This window comes from Pinus tabuliformis, chromosome J (assembly GCF_031772625.1).
Source record: "Pinus tabuliformis cultivar Carrire ecotype Pingquan chromosome J, CPIR1, whole genome shotgun sequence".
In the NCBI taxonomy this organism is placed as follows: Eukaryota; Viridiplantae; Streptophyta; class Pinopsida; order Pinales; family Pinaceae; genus Pinus; species Pinus tabuliformis.
In genome coordinates, this window is record NC_142295.1 from 1066541681 (window position 1) to 1066561651 (window position 19971).

Below are 19971 nucleotides of genomic sequence, written 5' to 3' on the forward strand. Positions count from 1 at the left end.
CCTACATCAAAAGTTATTTTGTTGAAATGTTGATCTGCCTGTTGTTTCATTCTATTCTGTGCCAACGTGAGCTTATCCTTAAAGAGTTGGAGAACTTGTTGTTGATGCTTTATGTGATGTTCCACTGCTTGAACCTTAGAATTTTCTCTGAAATATGATGTGATGGATGGTGGATGATATCCATAAAGTGCCATGAATGGGGTCATTTTTGTTGCAATATGGAAAGAATTGTTATACCACCATTTAGCCAGAGGCAACCATTTGACCCATTGTGTTTGTTTATCAGATACAAAGCAATGAATATATCCTTCCAAACATTTTTTTTACTATCTCAGTTTGCCCATCAAATTGAGGATGACAAGATGAGCTATGAGCTAAATGAGTACTGAGACAAGAAAATAATTCTGTCCAAAAATTTCCAGTGAAAATGGGATGTCTCTCGCTTACAATAATCTTTGGGTTTCCATGTAGCTTTTAAATTGTTTCCATAAATGTAGTAGAAATTGTATTGGCTTTAAATGGATGCGATAATGCACAAAAGTGTGCATACTTGGTAAGTCTGTCAACTACCACCATGTTGACACTCTTTCCTTTGGACTTGGGTAAACCTGTGATAAAATCCATTGAAACGTCCTCCCAGAGTTGGATTGGAATGGATAAAGGTTGTAATAGACCTAGGATCTTAATTATTTCAACTTTATTTTGTTGGCAAACCAAACATTCCGCCACAAACTTTTGAATATTTGATGTAAAGCCATCCCAAAAAATTTCCTTCTTAACCCTGTGGTAAGTTTTTAAAAATCCTGAGTGCCCTCCTAAGGGAGAAGTGTGCAATTCCATAAGAATATTTTGTTTGAGTTGGGAATTCTTACATAGGTATAAGCAATCTTTGTACCATAACGAATCATTTTTCCAGCTAAATGTATCAGATGTACCGGGATCTTGTTGTATCTTTTGAATGAGTGCCCACACTTCTTCGTCATTCTTCCATTCATCCCTTGCTTCGTTTATCCAATCTGGTTGGATAATAGAAATGGCGCACAATAGTGCTTCCACATCCTCATCCTTTCTTGAGAGTGCATCTACCACAAAATTTTGCTTCCCTTTTTTGTAGATGATTTTAAAGTCATAACCCAAAATCTTTGTGACCCATTTTTGTTGCTCTTCAGAGGATAATATTTGTTCTAATAAGTATTTAAGACTATCATGGTCCGTTTTTACCTTGAAGTTTCTTCCCATTAGGTAGGGTTGCCATTTCTTAAGTGCATGTAGTATTGCCAACATTTCCTTCTCATAAATAGCTTTGTGTAAATACTTTCCTTCGATTGGATGACTTTCAAAAGCAATGGGTTTTTCATCTTGCATTAAAATAGCACCAATTCCATTTCCTTAAGCAACACATTCCAAAATAAAGGTTTTTGTGAAGTCTGGCGTAGCTAAGACTGGTGCTTGGCACATTGCGTCTTTAAGATGTTCGAAGGCCTTTGTTTCTTCTGGAGTCCATGAAAATGCATCTTTCTTCAATAATGTTGTTAGAGGTGCTGCTATTCTCCCATAATTTTAACAAACTTGCGATAATACCCTATCAACCCAAGAAATCCTTGTAGATGTTTTATGGATGTGGGATTTTCCATTCCTTAATGGCTTTAATTTTGCTAGGGTCTACCTTAACACCTTCATGAGATACAATATGACCTAGATATTCCACTTCTTGTACTCCAAAGAAACATTTGGAGCTTTTTGCATATAATTGTTTCTCCTCCAATAGTTTGAGCACCCTATCAACATGTTAAACATGATCCTTCCAAGACTAGCTGTATATTAGTATATCATCAAAAAATACTAACACAAATTTTCTAAGGAAGCGTTTGAAAATGGAACTCATCAAACCTTGAAATTTAGAAGGTGCATTGATAAGGCCAAAAGGCATGACCAAAAATTCATAATGACCCTCATGAGTTCTAAATGGTGTTTTCAGAATGTCTTCAGTCTTCATTCTGGTTTGATGATATCCTGAACGAATATCCAACTTGGTGAAGTAAATTGATCCATGCAATTCATCCAATAATTCATCAGTGACAGGAATGGGAAATTTATGTTTAATAGTGAGCTTGTTGAGCTCCCTATAATTTAGACACATGCGCCATGATCCATCCTTCTTGTGCACCAATGCTACTGGAGCAGAGAAAAAACTTTGACTAGGTTGAATTATACCAGCCTCTAACATTTCTGAAACCATACATTCAATTTCACTCTTTTGGGCATAGGGATATCTGTACGGCCTGATGTTTGGAGGAACACTTCCAGGAATCAAATAAATATCATGATCATGATCATGAATAGGTGGGAGGCCTTTGGGAGTCTCAAATACCTTGGAATGATTGTCCAATACTTTTTGGAGATCTGGAGAAATAGATGATTTCGATGTGGGAACCTTTAGCGAACATAATTGTGCAATTATGCCTCGTTCTTCCTTATTTAGAAGCTTTGTCATACCGTTAGAGCTGATTATATTTCTCGGTTTCCTTGCAATACCCCTTAATTCAACTTCCTTTCCTTCCGCACAAAATTTCATGAAAAGTTCTTGAACATTAAAATCTATTGCACCCAAGGATTGTAGCCATTGGACTCTTAGTACAACATCAGCACCACCCATTAGAATGGAAAGCATTGGGTTATTCAATACATATTCTCTCATGGATAGCTTGATATTATGGCACTTTCCAGAGAAATTTATTGTTCCTCCACTTGCAACCATCACTTGACACTCTGGTGTTGGATATAGGAAGAAATTCAATACCTTGGCTACCTTACAATGAATAAAATTATGGGTACTTCCTGAATCAATCAACACTATTACCTTTTTCTTCTTGATATGTCCTTCTATATTGATAGTTTAAGGAGTGGTACTTCCAGCCAATGCATTACAAGATATGGTCGGATTCAATTCTTCTTTATCTAGGGTTTGTTCCTGGATTATATCCTCTTATTTTGACATTTCTTGTTCCTTTTCTTCCTCCTGTTCACAATCTATGTAGAATAATTTCTTCTCAACACACTTATGACCTTCAGTGTATTTGCTATCACAACTGTAACAAAGCCCTTTTGCTCTTTTTTCTTCCAATTGTTGTGGTGTCAAACTTGTAGGTTGTGGAAGGCTAGGGGCAACAACACTTCCATATTTATAGTTTTGATTGGTAGGCTTCCTGGTTGCCATAATTTTTCTTTCCATTTTTCTTGCTAACCTGAATGCCTTCTCTAATGAATCAGGTTCCAAAAGGCAAACCTCATGTTGGATATTATCCTTTAAAGTCCCTATGAACACATCAATCATATGCTCCTCTGGAATATCTTTTACCCTTATGTTCAATTTTTGGAAGTCCTCAATGTGCTCCATCATTGAACCCTTTTGTTTGAGATTTATCAATTGGCTAAAAAAGGTGTTGCTTTTTGTATCCTCATAATGTGCTATCATTTCTTCCATAAAAATTGCCCAAGTGACAATTTGTTTATGAAAGCAAAGCCATTGATACCATACAAACTAATTTGGTTCCAAATATAAAGTTGCAATACATACCTTTTGTGTGTTTTTCACATTATGGAGATCAAAAAATTGCTCCATCTGTAGTATCCATGTTCCAGGATCCTTACCATCAAACTTCCTCATATCGATTTTTGGAACATGGTGGGTCTTCAATCCAACATTAGAGTCTATGAAATCATGATTAACATTTCTTTTGTTCTCATCATGAGTTTCCTTTACTACCCTTTCACCATTTGTAACCATTTCTTGTAGCAACTTATTCAAATTTATCTTCAATTCTTCCATCTTAGCATCCATTCCATTCATATTAGCATCCATGCCATTCATCTTAGCATCCATGCCATCCATCTTAGCTTCCACGCCATTCATCTTGGCTTCAGTTACCTTTTGTGAGAGTAAAATTTGTTGTACTTGGTCTTGTAATTTTGATATATCATGTTGCATTTCTTCCTCTTCTTCACAAGTCATGCTAGAGCTTTCAGGTTGCTTACTAGGTGTTTCCATTTTCTTTCTTCAGGGCATCAATTAATTCTAATAATTCTTCACTATTCCCTTTGAATTCCTTCAAACTAATTTTTCAAACCAATCTTATGCAAAATTTAAAAAAAAAACTACGCACCTTTTTTTTCACTTTGTAAGAGCTCGATATTCAATCTGTTGTATCTCTATAACTGTGGATCTTGAAAATCTGAAATTGGATCCTGTAGTATCTCTTTGAGTCCTCTTTCTAACCCCACAAGATTGATCAAGATTTGATTCTCCAAGGAAGAGTTATGCCAAATCTCCCACAGTGACCTGATTATAGACTAGTTTAGTATAGCAAACTTGTACGAAGTGCTACGTGTCACTGTTTTGACCTTACTACCTGAAACCTATATACAGAAAACTACAGGCTGTCGTCTTTCTGAAATGTCTTACGAAAGTGGAATCTGATTCTTAGAACAAAAGTTATGACAATTTTCCCCAGGTCACTTGTTTAGAATGTAATTCGGGAGTCTACAAAACCCTAACTTCCTCAGATCATACCTTTGAAAATATAGCAAGAAAAGCTCTAAAATTCGGACCTGAAGTTTAGAACGATTTTGGATCAAATGAGTTTTTTTTTTTAGCTTCTGAAATGTCGCAGAAAAAAAGTTATAGCGAAAATTCCACGATGATCTGTTTGGAGCAGTGAAACCCTAGAATCCAAAGCTCTGATACCAAATGTTATGAAACTAGATCACAAAAAGATAGAAAAGATAGATCAAAGCCTTAGAATTCAGCGTCTTCGAGGGGGCAACCTCCTTTACATTACACAAATGAACAATTATTGGATGATACAAATGACTAAACCTCCCTTCTATATATAGGAGTCTAAGGGGTCACAATATAATCAAGCCGACATAACAATAATAACATAAGGGCACAACAATAACAATTGTGGGTTTCTATGGGGCACACTAATAACAATATGGGGACAATAGGGGCACAATAATAACAATAAGGACTACAAAGACAATATTAATGGGGGAATTACTAGTATTATAGGGACCTAACAATATATCTAGGCATGGAAGGATCCAGTGCAGAAGTGGCATGATTTTCCATACTTGGTAACAAAGACGAATGTGCAGGAGGTAATGGCGTGCCCCTTCAGATCTAGTTGTAGGGCCAAGCACAAGTGCAGAGAGTGCGGCCGGGAAGAAAAGGAAGGAGGCAACTAAGCAAGCTGCGCAAAAAAAGAAGGATGCCACAAAGAAGGCTCGGGTCGAGAAGGAACGCACTGCCAAGGAAACGGCGGAATAAGAGCAACGCGAGACCCAGAAGGGTGACAAGTCACCTTCACTAGAAGCATAAACAAAAATAGGGCAAGGTGGTGAAGGGGAGGAAGGGTAGTGCACCCCCTTCATTCTAAATATATGTGAGCTGGAACAACAAGGTAGATCACAGAAGAAGCAAAAAGCTCAGAAAACACAAGTTGATCCCATGGTGCTCACAGAAAGTGATCTGGATGACATCGATGACAAAGTCCATGACACCGCAATAGAAGTGTTGCAGTAGCTGGAACAACATTACTTGCAAACATTAAGTAGAGTTCAGAAGGATCTCCAAGATTTGTAGCTCCAAGCAACCTAGATCCAAGCAGATGTTGGGAAAGTGAGTGGCGCAGCAGGCAGTTCGACGCGAGGTCAAAGTATAGGCGTAGAGATAATTCCATGGTCATTGTAGGATGTGCGAGTCTTCCCCTTGCCTACAAGATCAGTCCACACAGACACCGAGGAACAATGTTGTTATGAAACCAGCTCACAAGAAGATAGAAAAGAAAGATGAACGCCTTAGAAATAGGCCTCTTTGAGGGTGCAACCTCCTTTACATTACACAAATGAACAATTCTTAGATGATAAAAATGACAAGACCTCCTTTCTATATATAGGAGTCTAAGGGGTCATAATATAATTAGAGCCGACATAACAATAATAATGTAAGGGCACAATAATAACTGTTACACAAAATATTGTCACCATGACTATTTGCAGTCAGTATGGGTCTATCATCATTCATACTGTCCTCCTTAGCAAGTCTCAAACCTCAACTCTTCACGTCAAGCTTTAAAAATGAGAGAAAGACTTTGAAAATCAATAAAGCTCTGGTTCCGCACTTTCCCTTACTGTTACCTGTGGTCCCGCACCCCTTGTTCATGTTACCTGCGGACCTGCCCACTCTGTCTCTAAAGGAGTGGGTGCGGACCCCTGTGAAAGTCAAAAAGGCACAAGTTTATTCTTAAAAACTCACTTGTGGTTAATTCTGGATGATTCTAGAAGGAATCTTGACGTGGATGGTTTGCTCTTAGGTGGTTCATGCATCCCAAAGTAAAGGAGTTAATCCCTTGATGAGAGGAGCTTATACCTTTGAAGGAGGGCTTTATCCCTTTGAAGGTGGACCTAGTAACTTCCCTCCATTGCACTATAAATTAAGGCATTGGGCTGGTTGCTAGGGAGGTTAGAAGCTAAACATTTTTGAGGGTAAATGCTGTTGGAATTGAGACTTCTTAGTTAAGCTTGAGAGGAGAGATTACATACCTTTTGGCTTCATTGGAAAGAGAGTGAAACTTGTCAAAGTAGAGGAGATTCTTGCTGGACCCTGGGAGGAGCTTGTACAGCATCAAGGCACCAAGGTTGTAAAGTTCTTCTTTGATTAAAGTTAATACAATCAGATTCATTTTTCTCAACAAATTGTCTTATGTGATTTGTTTCATGAATTCCTTGATCATAATGATGAATATGCTTTATTATATTGGCTTTTCAAGTGCTATTTAATGTGTGTGCTTGTTTGTGTTTGCAGATTCTTTACAAGGGAGCTCATTTGGATCAACGGAGCATGGCTTCCACAAACTTGCACTGGACCCAAGGTAGGCCTAAAACACTTGTTTGCCTTTATTTATAAATTGCATATTTAGAGAAAGATAGAATTTGTTTGGTTTTCTTGTCGCTAGATATCATTAGATACTAGGGAGGTCGGTCTTGTCCGCAAGAACGACTTATCCGGCCAACAAAATGGCGACTCCACTGGGGACTTGAATTTTTGGATTTTTCCTTTGCTTTTACTTTGACTTGAGAAACTGTGTCTTTGTTTCTATTTTTGGCTTGATGTGTGTGGGATTGGGTAGGTTTAGTAGATCTTGAATTATTTTTTGTTTTTCATACTTTTGGGAGAGGACCGCACCCTCTGCTTGTAACACAGTGCGGACATACCCGCACTTTTGCTTTACACACAGAGCAGTACCGCACCTGGGTAAACTGGGGGCCTGCGGACCCTGTCAAAATTTTGAAAAACTTAAATTTTTCTCTTTTAGTTAGCTTAGGATTTGTTTACATGTTTTTAGCTTCTGCCCAGATCTTCACGTGACTTGTCAGGAACTTTTCTTTGGTTAATTCCATTAGCATTAGGGTTTTAGTTGAAATTCCTAGAATTTTGTGTGCTGGGATTTATTTTCATTTGGTCTTGTAGTAACTCAGAGCTTAGAAGCCTTAGAAGCCTCAGATCACCTTGGTTTTTGCTGGCCTTCTTATGAGTCTGACCATTTCGTAAAATCTACCTTTGTTGAGGAATCCATCTTGCTTTTCTCTTTGCGAAACTTCGAAAGAACTTGTGTTAAAAGTTTTGGATTTCATTTTTAGAAAAGAAAACAAAAATTGGTTGTTTTTTGACTGATTTGTGATTCTGGACAAATTAGTCCTTAGTTTGCTTATAGCTAAGTATAACATCCTTGAAAAGAAATCTTGTAAGCTTTTACTTCAATTAGTTTTTTAGAATTTATAGATCTCAAGATTAGATTTTTCCATAGGTTTGAGTGTTTATAAAAATAAAAAAATCTCTTTTGAAAAAGTTTGTTTTTGTAGTATTTGAGTGTTTGAAAGAAAAGGGAAATTTTCGTGAGCATAACTAGTTGTCTCGTTTTTTAGTGTATTGGAAAAGACGAAAAGCTCTTCTTTTGATTTGTTTGTTAAAGAAGGATTTGTTTTTACAAGCATTTGCATTCTCAACTCTCTCTTTAGCTAGAAATTCATTGAAGAGAAAATATTTCTTATCATCTTAAGTGCATTTTTTAGTGATTTGGAGTTGAGTATTCACACCATAAGTTTCATCTCCACACCTTTTGACTTAAGAAAAAACCAATAAAAATAACGCTTAAAGTAAAATCTATCTAGTAATCTTTTTATTTCTAGGGCTCTTTATCACCAACATAACTTAGGCTAGTATCTTGGAGTAGGGAGTAATTAACCCTCCAAGATAGTAAAACAAACAAGTAGCTGTATCTTGTGGTAGGAGATAAATTCCAATTGTTACATCTATGCTCTGGGAAAGCTCCTCTTAAAGGAGAAGCACGAGATCATATCTGAACCAGTGTGGGAATCAATCCTTCCTCATTGGGAACGATAGAAGATATTCACGTATTAAAAATGGTAAACCTCGGATTAACCATTGTCGAGGAGCCTGGGTCACTTGTTGGTAAACCTTGGATTATGTCAAGGAGCCTTCAAGGGGATTGAGCTTGTTACTCTGCCCTTGCGTGCGTATCGGATCGTAGACTATTCCCCCAGGTATATTTGTTTTCGTTGGTAACCATAGTGACCATATTCTATAGGATTCTTTCCTAAGGTGACGGTGGAGGGAAGATCCCACTGTACCTGGAGCAGACATCGGCTAGACTCACTTGGATTTTCTGGGGGGTTCTCTTCACTCGAGACGGTTTAGTGGAGAAACTTGTGCCAGTCTATTCATTAAGCAGGTTGTCGGGGTAACTGTTCCAACCGCCATTTCTGTATTGAATTCTGCGATGTTGGATTTCATCACCAACTAGTGTTTTCGGTACGGAAAGTTATTGTTTGTGTGTGGTTTGACCTCCTAGATTCTTTAGGTGTATGATTCAAAAATTTTTGGTTCTTTAGAGGCTTTAGGTGGTTTTCATTGAGATTTTTCTTTGTTTGCGTGTGAAGTAGTTAAAATATTTCAACGTGGCTGAATTACTGAGGAAGTCCCGTAGACTTCGGGGCCAACCTCCTAAGTTTTCACCAAGCCAGCTTGAAGGGCTACAAGCCCTTGTAACTCCTAGTGACAGTAGAGTTGGGTCACCTGAAGAAGGAGAGTCTTCATTGGTTGTACATCCTGATTATCAAGCTCTAGTAGCAGAGTATAATCCACAATCTATTTCATTTTCCGAAGTTACTGGTAGTTTTTCATCTACTAGTGATTTAGCTGAGAAACCTGAGATATATGAACCTGAAACTGAACCTGCTACTACTCCAACATCAGGATCTGCCTTTCCAACTTCCAGTGGTCCTGGTTCACCCAGGGTAGAAAGAGTCATTACCCAAAATCTTCCTTTTGGACTTACTACTATTGAAGAACTTGTTACTCCGGAAGAAGGTATCCCTATCCCTAAAAATCAACCAGTTATAGAACTTAGGGAGTGTGAATCGATCTTTTACAGTCCACCTAGGAGTGACGCTTGGTATCTTTCATTGACCAATTTTTTGGAAAACCCGGGACTAATTTTTTCACCACCTTGCATTCCTTTTCACCCAACACTTAGGGTTATTATCCTCCATTAAATATGTTGAGATAGTCGTCCATGTTTTCTCAATCTCTAGAAACCTTTTTATACGGCGGTCCTTCCGTTCCCTCTGGGTATCAGTCACTTACTGGTACTTTTTCGGGAGCATCTCCTCAACCTATTGAACAAGGGTTATTAACTGGTAATAACGGAACTAAGCCGTTTAGTGTAGAAGATATTCTTATGATGTTAGGTACTATTCCTAATCCGCAACCTCAAGGTGGCCAGTTACCACCTGGGGGCAACCTCAAGGTCCTCAATTATCGCGTGGGGGGCAACCTCAAGGTACCCAATTACTGCTTGGGGGGCAACCTCAAGGACAATACATACCTACGAGACAGTACATTCCTCAAGGTCAACCTCACACTCAGTATGTACCTCATGGTCAACCCCAGAATCAATATGTACCTCAAGGTCAACCCCAGTATCAATACGTGCCTCAAGGTTATCAACCTCAAGGTCAGTACCCAACCCAAGGTTTCCAACCACCTTCCAGTCAATCATTTGTCCAAGGAGCTGGAAATGTACCTTTGAATTATCAACCCTACCCTCAATCCAGTTATGGTCCTCAATATTCTCAACCTGCTATGGGTCTGTACCCCGGAATGAACTTAGTGTGGGATCCATCTCAATCTCAACATATTTTGCGACCGAATGTGCAGTTGTCATCTCAATTTGGACAACCCTTGGTTTCTAGTTCAACCCAGCAACCTGTCCAGTCTACTATTCAAACTTCTGCACCTTCTGTAGTTTCTCAGCCTGGGCCTAGTACGCCTCGTACTCCGCCTCAAATGACTGATGCCACTGCTGTAACATCTATTCAATCTACCCCACCTACTTCTGGAGTATCGACAACTCTGGTTTCTATTGTTCCTGTATCAACTCCTCAAGCATATTTACCTTAGTCTGGATCCACAATTCAAAATTCGATTCAAATGCCTGTAGGAAAACCTGGTCCAAGTACGGTTGTCACAAGTCAACCTCAATTTACTTATTAACCGTACCAGGGAAAATACCAATTCGGTCTTGCTCTGCAGCAGCCAGTCTATCAGTATCAATCGTACCCTTGGTATACATATCAGCAACCTCAACAACCCCAGTACGGTCCGGTTAATCCTGGTTTTCTGGGAGGATATAATATCCCAAATGCAATTCCAATTCCTAGTTATCTTGGATATCCTCCTCCTAGGGCTGGTCTCATGACCCAAGGTTTCAGGGACACTAATCGCCAGTTACCGTTCATTGCAACTTCGGAATTGCCTGACTTGTCGTGCCTTACGAACGATCCAATTAACTATCTTCCGAATTGGCCGCCAATGCCGAATAAGTTGCCTAGTGATATTCCTAAGTTTGAAGGCAAATCGGGAGAGGACCCGTCGAACCATGTGATGACTTATCACCTCTGGTGTGCATCTAACTCCATTTCAGATGATTCAATCCGTTTAAGGCTTTTCTAACGCACTCTAATTGGTCTTGCGGCCAAGTGGTACATTGAGTTACCGCAAGCCACTTTTTATAACTTTATTCAGCTAGCTACTTCATTTTTAACTCATTTTCAGTTGCCAGTCAGATATGACAATGGCATAGAATTATTAACTTCATTAAAACAGTCAACGTCCACTTACATTTCAGATCACATTCATGAATGGAGACGTCGACGGTGTTTAGTGAAAGTTTTTATTCTGGATCGGATCTTAGCTGAATGGTTTGTAAAATCTTTATTACTGAAAATAACTGAGGATGTAGCTAAGGCAGGAGTCGTTACTGAAGAGCAAGTAATTGCTCAAGCTCAGTACCTTGACTTAGTTTATACACAGTCAGGTACGTTACATGAGAAAATCCCCGACCTTCCTAAACAAAATCAAATAACTGCAGCTCCTTCAGGGTCTCATGCCGTTGATGGTATGATTGGTACGGTTAATACAAAAAGTAAGAAGAAATCTTCCAAGAATTCTTCTCCTATCATAACTTTACCAGATTCCCGACAGGAGATTCTTACGCGGAAATTTTTGCCGATATTCATGTTGTAGAGTCGTCTACAGCCAAATCAAAATCCGGAGGTAAAAAGAAAGGGAAGAAGAAAAATAAAACAGATAAAATTTGAAAGAGAAACCAGAAAAAACAGAATCAACTGATGAGAAACGCAAACCTCGTTATCCTTGTCTCATTTGTGACGAAGAGCATTTTACAAGAGACTGCCCTCATCGCGCCGAGGTTGCGAAAATTGTCAAAGGTTCCCAAACGCCTGTTGTTTTGAAGGATCCTTTTCCTAGTCAAGACAGTAAGATGATAGTTTCTTCTTCCAATGCCTCAGAAGAACCCATAATGATGATGTCCCATGTTAGGATTGCGACTCGATCGCAAGATTATGGAAGTAAAAGTCCTGTTGGTGGTAAGGAAGCAGAATCTTCTCATTTGAACCCATCAACTTCAACTCCCTGTTCCGATCCATGACAGATCGATAAACCTAACCCAGACTTAGTAATCAAACCACCCGCCAAGGGTATATTTCGAAAGTCAGCTTTCAATCCACATGCGAGAGCAGCTCAGAACTATAACATTGTTAAAGATTTGGCTATTTCACCTTCAGCAATGTCGGCTTTGGAGGTGCTGCAATCATGTCTAGCACAGCGTAAATTGCTATTGTCGGCTATAGGAGCTGTTGACATTCAGGACTCGAACCTTATAATTTTCGATCTAGAAAATAGTACACCTCTCTTACCTCATCAAATGGCTTTCCATATTCCAGTGTTAGTAAAAAATAGACCTTGTTATAGAACTGTGATTGATGAGGGAGCCTCAACGTGTATTATGTCGATCCAGTGTTGGAGATCCCTTGGTTCTCCTACACTTAATCAATCCCTGACGATTCTAAAGGCCTTTGATGGCTGTGGGTTCCATCCTTTTGGCATTCTACAGGATTTACCTATAGCGGTAGAAGGCAAAACTGTTAATCTCGATGTGGAGGTGGTTGATGCCCCTCTAGATTACAACCTTCTCTTGGGTCGTTGTTGGTCTTATGCTATGATAGCTGTTGTTTCATCGGTCTTTCAGCTTATAAAGTTCCCTCATAATGGAAAGATCGTAACTATAGACCAGCTAACTTACTTTTCATCCGACCCAGCCTCTTCTGAAAGTATCCAGCATGTCGGCAAAACAACTATCCCTTATAAGGATGTTGGAGTAGGACTAGTTAAAGATTGTGGTTTACTAGGAACTTTTCCTTTTCCTCCTATCAATGCATCGTCTTCTACTGCAACCATTCATATGATTTAGTCAGACACTATTGTTTATGATGATCCTTGGATCGTGTTAGCTACCTATACCAATAGGTTTCATTTTTCATGATTGGCAGGGGAAGTGCCAAATATTCTCTACTTTGGTGATGCAAAGATCTCATATTTTTGTGGAAAACACATATCTACAGTTGTTTGATGATGTCCTACTTCTGAATGGGTGATCCAACAGTCTAAGCTGGGTCATGCCATATTTCAATTTTTGTTGTAGATTAGAGAAAGAAATCTGTCCAAACTGTCCAATCTTGGCAGATCAATAGTTAGGTAGAGAATGAAGGTTCCCAACTGCTTAATCTGGGGCCTTGGAAGTAATAAGGCTAGCCTTAGATAGAAAATCAAAAGAAAATGGAAAAAGAAAAGAAAAAGAGCAATTGAGGGTTTGCTAGTCTAAGTGCACCCTCCTTGAAGTAACAAAAAATGCTAGGCAATAGAATGGGTAGGTATATGGGGTTGCAGAAACATGATTTCTTTCATATCACTGGCCTAAACAAAGGAAACACATGGTGGCCAGTGCAGATTTTCCTATTCAGCAATTTTGTAGCAACAAAGTGAAGCATGTCTAACCTCCCAATCATTCCCCTATCAAACTTCTTTCTAACATCCCACTATCACCTTGGTTCATGACAGATATCAAACTTATTTGTTGATTCTTGTTATATAGAAGAGCCACATTTCCTGTGTAAAAATCTTTTCATTTTGATCTACTCTCATAACTAAGTTTGTTCCCTAAAAAGCTTAGTGTTTACTTCCTCTCTTCCATATCTCCCATCCAATACTAACTACTAACTCTATTATTACTTAACTCCCTATGTTCCCCCTTTTCCCCATTATTATATCACTATTGTATATAAAATCCCCAAAAATATGTATATACCCCCTTCCCCTAGGCAATATAGCCTTATATCTCCAAAAGGTCGGAGCACAAAGAAGTTTAGCGCTAAGGCAAAAGCATGATAAATGGCGTATCTCGGGATTAAATCAATATCTGGTTGGTTTAACAGCCCAAGCGCATTTCACCAACAAATACATGAAAACCCATTTGTTCTAAAAAACATTGCAAAACCCGCAAATCCGCCGTTGTCCTAAGTTTTGTTCCTGGCGCGCATTCCCAGAATAATAATTGTTTATTACCCGCTCCCCGCCGTATTGTCTGATCACCTCTGCTCCCCGTCAACCGTCGGATCTGGGCCCTCCCATCCGACGGTCCTCAGCAATATCGGGCTGCCTCCGATGGCAGTACTTTAGCGCCCGAAAATGTCAGAATGGTGACGTAGGGCGCTGGACACGCGTCACAACTCAATTGTATCGGGCGGCCTCCTGCCAATACCGCGCCCGTACCTTAAGCGGTCCGATATTACCACTTACCGCCTTCTGCTTACCGCCCGCCAAGTCGACCCTACGTCACCTCCACGCCATTGCCGAGTCAGCACCACATCAGCGCCCGACCCGCCATCGCTCCGAGCTGTCCGCCACGTCCCCCGTCTACGTGGACCACTCACAGACCGCCACGTCATCATTCCGTACCATGACCCCACCTATGACGTCATGCTGACGTCATCCGAGAAAAGCGCGCCAAAGGCCAAATTTCCTATATTTTCGCCCAAAATCACGTTTTTTCGCGTTTTTGTGAAAAAGACTGTTATGCCTCCTGCATGAATTTTTACGTCGTTCTCGCCGCCAACCTGCAAAAAATTGATTCAAAGCCGTGGCCGCCCAGAGTTCAGCTTGGATAAGCCACCACCCATCGCGCCGTGACCAGGTATTTACCAATCCTTCCTGCACCTGGTTCAGTTTGTCCTTCTCTGTAAAAAACGCCCAGAAGTGCCATTTTCCCCTGAAACTCAAGCTTTCTTGTCCTGCTAGTGACTCAATTTCTCCCCAGAGTGAACAATTGTGCCCCTTTACACCAGAACTGCCCTGTTTTCAGTGAAAATCCTTTTTACCTCAATTCACCTCACAAAGCCGCATTTGCCTACATTCCCAAGTGAAATTCTGCTTGAAGAGCACCAAACACATGGAGACACCAGTAGCTCTAAACATTCCTCCTTTAAATGCCCCACAAAGAGAGCTAGAATGGCTGCCCCTGGCTGATAGAGACTACCAAATGGCAGAGGGAATCCCTGATTACAGCAGATACCATATTCATGTAATCAATGAGCTAAAAGCCAAACATCTCAGTGTAAATGATATTCTAGGGATTTGGGACTCCAATTTGCCCATTTTCAATCTTCCTCAAGTCAATATCCTACCAGATTTAATCCATCGATGCAGTGCCAACTACGATCCATGTCAGAGAGCTGTCCTCAGTCCCTCAGGCTCAGTCTTGTTCCATGTCACCCCTGAGGCTATAAATCAAATGCTGCACTTTCATACTACAAAGCCATTGACTCCTCTATCCATGATGGACTTGATAAAGCAAGGAGGCAAGTTGTCCAGTGCCCAAATCATAAAGATTAATCAATTATTCATTCAATCAGGCTCTCAAACTGTGAGGACTCCTCCTATTGGAAATGTATATTTCAATGAGTTGGGCAGGATGCTTGTGGATATGATCAGTTATGTCCTGGGTTACAGGTCAACTGAGGATGCTGATGAAACCATTATGGCTATGATGTCTGTCTTCTCCCCTGGAAAGCCTCCTTCTGTTCACTATGATTATGCTACATACATTGCCAACAAAATTCACGAACAATTGATGAATTTAGAGAGGGAAAGGATATTTAGATACACTTCTTACATCTATCACTTGTTCCTATTTTATCAGCCTGATAGCTTCCCTATTACTCTCAAGAAGTTTGATGCCCAGGGGAACCAAAGGTCTGTGGTATTTTGGTCTTCAATCTTTCATCACATATCTTTTTCACCATATAGCTATTGTGAATTCATAGACCTTTTCATCCATCCAGCCATGTCCTTGTTGTTGAGTTCTCCTCCTCCAAGATTTACAGATGAGATGCAAAGAATCCTCCAGCTCTCAAAGGCCTACAGCATTGGGGATTGGTACTTTTACCAACACCATACAGTGATCAGGATATATGGTTGTGAGTTAGCCCCATATAGGCTACCAAGATATGTCCCTATGAGACTTTTTGCTTTAGAATATTTCAGACAATTTGGAAATGCAGACATGATCCATTTCCACAGCAAGAATAAAAAGGCTCAACTCAAAGTCAAAAACCAGCTAGGCCCATTTATTTATAACAAAAGAGAAGAGGCATGGCAAGAAGCAGACAAGATCCTAAAGTGCCTCGGGTTACAAACCAGTTTCCTCTGGTCACCTTATGACCCCAATCACTTCATTAGTCTTAGAAGGGTCAAATATAAATTGGCTAGCTATGATCATATCAGGTTACCACATATTGAAAAGTTTGCAAATCAATTAGAATGGAAAGAGGGCACCCTAGAAGAGGCAAGTTCTAAAGAGGAAATAGCACAAAAAGCAGCAAAGAAACTTGAAAAGGAAGCTGACTTGGAATATTGTGGACAGGTTTTTTCTTCTTATCATATTCAACTTGGAGCAGCTACCTCATCTTCTACAGCTCCCCAGCAAGTAGCTCAAACCACTACTCAAGCAGCTAGCACAGATAAGGGGAAAGAAATGGAGCAGGATCAGACACTCCCAACAGCAGAACAGTAGAAAAAACAGACAGAACAGCAAGAGGAAATGGCTGAGGCCCCTATATCTACAGAGCAACAGGTTCAAGAAAATGTGCCTCCAAGGCAGGAAACAACAGTGGATACCTCGGTTCTCCAAACCCCAATGAATGAAGAGAGAGCCAGGAAGAGGGACAGACAGCAAGAAACTCCCCTCACTACATCAGCAAGTCAACAAGGGGAGAAAAGGCAAAGTTTAAACCCTTTTTCTGAAGAAGAGATGCCTACTGGACCATCCATGGGTATGGGCCCCCCTAGTATGGAAGCATCAGCCAGTTCCTTCCAACAGGAACAAGAAAGACCACTTGGAGGAGAGGTCAGCTCCTCAAGCCAACAAAGAAGGGCAGAGTCTGGAATCAAGAAGCAATTTATGGATATAAAAGCTAGGAATGAGCCAGTCAGACTCCAGCTTTACAATCATTTGCTCAAAATGGCTCCCACCAACCAACAGAGGCTCATGTCAGCATATGACATTGCAGAAGGGAAGATGACTATGAGCCATTTCATGCCTACCATGCTGCAGCCACAGTCAGCTGCAGATTACATCAGAACCAACCTAGAAGTGTTTGCAAAGGACATCCACCCAATGGACCAAATAGAGCTACATAAGCAAACGGGTGAGATGGTCTACTCTACTCTTGCAAATAAAACATTTATGGCGCACAAACTGCAAAATTCTCTCCATAACACTACTGCCCAACTAGAATTGGAGAAAGCTTCTTCTCAAGCCAAAGACAACAGGATTAAGTCTTTGGAAGATATCATCATAGAGCTTGGGCATGACCCAAGTGATCCCAAAGCTGTACAGGCACTACTGAAGAAAAAAGATGAAGATATAGCAGCTTTGAGGAAGATGGTCAAAATTCCAGCAACCCTTCACCCCCAAACAGAAGATGTTGCTCAGCAGAGAAAGGATCAAGATGTAGCAGCCATGCTGCTGACATTACACAAACAATTGGTAGAAACAGAAGGACGATTGGTAGCAACAGAGGGTGCATTAGAGGCAGCCCTGAAACAAAAAGAAGGAGAGCAGATACCTCAGCCCTCTCAGCCAGTAATAAATCTTGAGGAGCCTCCTCAAATTATAAGTCCTCCCCTAGTACAAACAACAGAAACAAGTGCCTCAATTGCTGGGCCTCAAGCCACAGAAAAGGAAGTAGCAGCAGAGCAGGTCCCAAGCCTCGGTATGCGAGATATGATGAAGGAGCTGCGAGCTCTTGAAACCCAAATGATTGAGCTGAAGGATGCCAAAGAAAAGCTGGCCCAGCTGGATGAGAAATATGACAAATCCAAGTAGCAAGTGGCAGAAAAGACCAGGGAAGTTAGGACACTAGAAAGAAGGATAAAAGAGCTTGAAAAGGAGCTCACTATGAGCAAGGTCATAACTGAGGTCAAGAAGATCCTATGGGCTAAGATTGGCCAGTCAATCACAGATCAGTGGCAATACATAGAGACAATTCATGAGCAAATGGATCTGCTGAACAAGGCTCATGCTGAAAGTCAAAGGGCTAGAGCCTCTCTGGGAAGTATGCCTGATATTGCTACCAGGATGATCAATGTCCTGAATAATAGAACTGGCCTTCAATTGGCAACAATGGGTATCAGGGATAGGACTGATACAATTTTGTTAATCAAAAGGGTGCACACCCTCAGAAGCTATGTGCAAACATTAGAAAGAAAGTGCCAAGATATTCAAGTAGAGATCAATGCTTTTGCCACCAAAATCACAGCATTGCATGGCAGAGGGCTTCCAAGCCTAGTGAACAGTGCAGGAAGACTGTTGTCCCATGAATAGTATGCTAAAAGGGTCAACAATTATGCAGCTAATCAGTTGACAGCTATAGCAAGCAGTCCAGAAGCAGTTGGCCCACCATCAGGGCAAGAGATTTATGATAAATTAGAGAATTTATTCTTCATAGAACATGAAATTAAGCACCTTTTTGAAGTGCCCCCTAATTATTATAAGTATACAGAGGCAGATGAGACCCTGATCAAGATGCAGAGACATCAAATGCCCACTGATGAGTGGTGGACGAATATGATAAAGACTTTGCTTTAAATCAAGTCTGAATTTTGGTCTAAAAAGTTTTTCACAGCAACAGGAAAACAGTTGAATGAGGTGGACAGTGGCTATGCACAGCTAGAGCATCACAGATGAGCTGTCCGAATACAACAGTGCCCTGATGCAGTAGCATAAAGGAAAAAGCAATCGAAATCACCGCAAGGAGCTCAGATGGCCCATAAACCCAAAAGTCAAGAACTTCTGACAAACAGCAAACAGCTGTTGTATGTGTATTTAAGTAGCTTTTAATTTTGTAAAAAATATCTTAGAAAGTTGGTAAGAGAAGTTATTGTGCAATAACTCAGTGCTGAGATATTTTTGTGATATTTTGTATATATGCACCCCCGCATAGCTTATTGGGGGTTGTTGTTGCTCACTTGTTCAAGAGAACTCGGCTGTATATTCTCTGAAAGACATAATGCAAAGGAGCTGTTGATTTCCAAAATGAGTTTGGCATAGGACGTGCTGTGATGAAACTATTGACTGCTGCAGGATTCTCGTGTTATGGCGTGATACAATAAGTGTTTTCTAACTGTATTTGTGTTTCATTTCTTACGTAATCTATCTGTGATGTATGGTGATTAGTCTTGGTAGAAAAGAAAAAGAATAGTTCAGGATTTGTCCATTAAAAACACTCTGAGCTCAATCTTTACTACTAAATATGTTTTCTCCAGGGTTAGCTGCAACTGTGGAATTCTTAAATGCTCCTATTTGCTCTAATCACATGATAAGTCTTTTTTGCTGCTGATTAGGATCTGTCTACTATTTCCTGTTGCACTGTGAAAGAACTCTTAACTGCCTTTCACTGGTGCAATACATACTGTTTCTTTTCTAAAAATCAAAGTTTGTATCATGAATACCCATCTAGCCTTGCAGTGAACCTCTCTTTATCACAGATATCAAATGCTATTCATTTCTGGACTCCACATGCCCAATGGACTGAACTCTCTTTGATGCTTACATGCCCTTCTTTGAACAATAGCTGACAACCAAAATTCAAACAAACACTCACCTCATAACTAGCCTAAAATCTTCAAAAAAAAAAGTTAAAACTAAAAAGAGAGAGCCCTCTCTGATTACAGGTAGGCTAGAACCTGTAATCCAAAGCTTGGTTAGTGGTTACCCCGGCCGTATTCCCTCAGGAGTCAAAGGGAACAACCTGGGTGTTAACATAAATGGCGACTCCGCTGGGGACAAACTAAATTCCTAAACCTCTGTCTGATTCTTAATGCTGTAGATAAAGCCTGAGTGACAGCCAGACAGCCTTAGAAACTGCCTCTGCTTTGCATTTGCAGGAGTATATAAAACCTGCCTCAGTCAA